The following is a 2,272-nucleotide window of genomic DNA, read 5'->3' as shown; positions in this document are numbered from 1 at the left end:
CCGTCGGAGCGTCGGTGGGAGCGCTGGTCGGGGCAGAAGTCGGGACGACGGTGGGTTTGTCTGTCGGGGCGGCAGTCGGTAAAATGGTCGGGGCCATTGTGGGCGTTGCCGTGGGCGGCGACACGTCATCACACCACGAGTGGTCGGCGGCGACGATCGCAGCGAAAGCAAGCGTCAAGAGAGGTAGGCGCATCGTCGATCAGGTTGAGGAATGACGAATTGATTCCAAGGTCGACTGCCACCGACAGTGCTCGCGCCACCGTACCCAAGCACGAGGATGGGCAATGCGAGGGAACAAACTTGTACTTTTATTGTGCCAGTGCTTGTTGCATAATAAAACTCGCCATCCTGCCAACTCTGCATCCTTGATATCTCGTTTGCATGTCTCGAGATGCGCCCCATACCTCCACAGTCCAGTGGCCCATCATGCCTACCACTCACATTCGATAAACCTCTATCTGTGATATATCACCAAGGTGCGCTTTATTTCACATCCAGGAGGGTCGGGCGTGGCTCGCGATTCTTGATTGTTTAATGCATCTGTCATGTGCATATGTGGTGGACGTAATTGCACATCGCGTTCATCACAACGTCGTGCAAAAGGCCCAAGATTCCAGTCGAGTACCACCACGCAGTTCGGCGCGTGAGCTATCCTCTAGTCCCAGCATACCAACAGCAGCAACGAGTCCCTCATCACGTTCCCTTCCAAGCAAACAGTTTGTCGATGCTGACACCGCAATGCGCCGCATCAAAGGCGAGACCAGCGAGGGTGCTAGGACTCAGCAATTTTGAAGTGCTATCCTAAACTGTAGCTGGTACCATATAAGCTGGTACATATGTACTGCATATCACCAGTACCATGGGTGCCGTGCAGAAACATGTGCGTTACTTCCAACGGACACCTGCTTCCCACAGACTCAATCCAACACATATGACCAGAACCGGTACTTCCAACAGACATCTGTTCGCGTGGCTCGTACGTGTCCGCATAAAATTCTGCCATACCGGTACATATATAGTGTGCTTAGTCGGAGTGTCATAGCAAGGCAAGTTTATGGCCTTGGTCATAGCTGCCGGTAGCTCGAAGGAGCTAGGGAAGTACAGCTACAGTGCGTTGGTGCGTCGACACGAATCGATTGAATGAGCTATTTGTGGCGTTACAGGCACGTCCGTCGGTCGTACTGGCACCATGGACACGCGCGGCATGTAATCTTGGGGCTGGTATCCTATCCCTTGCACAAGTCCACAGCAAATGCACGCAACTTCCTCCCAGCGACCAGGTTTCTTGCAGTTTTTTCTTGCTCCTAGAAGCTCTGCAATTGTAGGAGCAAGAAAAGACAGCTCCGCTTCTAACGCGTTGATTTGTTGTTGTTGAAGTGAGTCTATTTAGATATAATTTACACTGAACTGGACATGGTGGTGGACTATCGATTCCAAGGTGCTACGACGAGTCGGCCGCCGAGAGGCTAAGCCGAGCGGGAGACGTGGCGTGTAAACGGCACATGCCGGAACAAAGTTGTCGCGTAGCCATGCGTCATGCCGCAGGGCTGCCATCATTTGGAAGAGGCGGGGCGAAAGACGCGGTCGTTGCGGGCAAGCCAGACGGTGTGGAGCACGCACGCGCGGAGGATCGGCCACATCATGGCTACGGCACGCCGACGGTAACGTTGGGCTGTCACCAGCGGTTCGAAGAGGAGCGCGGAAGGCGTCGTGGGAAGTTCGAGCTCGAGGGCTTCGACGAGCGGCTGAAAGACCGCCCACACGGCTGTGACAAATTCGCAACGAAGCAGAAGATGGTCGTACTAGTACGACTCGAGGTCGCCGCAGACGGGACATACTTGGGCGTCATCGGCCAGAAAGTAGAGCCGGGAGCGGATCGCGACGGCGTCAAGCACCACACGGTACATAACGCGTTGATTTGTTCAAACGAGGAAACAAACTTCACTCCACCATAGTTGAGCACTCTGCAAGGCCCGATGTTCGTTGCCTTTGCAAGGATGACGGGAACAATAGTATATCAGCGACCACTGTCATGACGAGTATCACCTGCACAACCGCGGCTGCTCGAGCGAGCGACACATGCAATGGCTCATCTCAGCTTCAGACTTCGTTCTCACACGACGATTCACGAGCACCATCACGTTTAGAGGAGCCTTGGGTGGCGTCTTTGGACCACATCATCCAACTCGCGAAACATACTTCAATGGAATGGTATCGTATATGGTCGGTCGTCTTACTCGCCCATCTTGGTGGCCTGGCTGCCCCACAGCAG

The sequence above is a fragment of the Saprolegnia parasitica genome, assembly GCF_000151545.1.
Source record: "Saprolegnia parasitica CBS 223.65 unplaced genomic scaffold supercont2.252, whole genome shotgun sequence".
Lineage (NCBI taxonomy): Eukaryota > Oomycota > Saprolegniomycetes > Saprolegniales > Saprolegniaceae > Saprolegnia > Saprolegnia parasitica.
The sequence above is the reverse complement of the archived record's forward strand: the minus strand, read 5'-3'. Positions refer to the sequence as shown.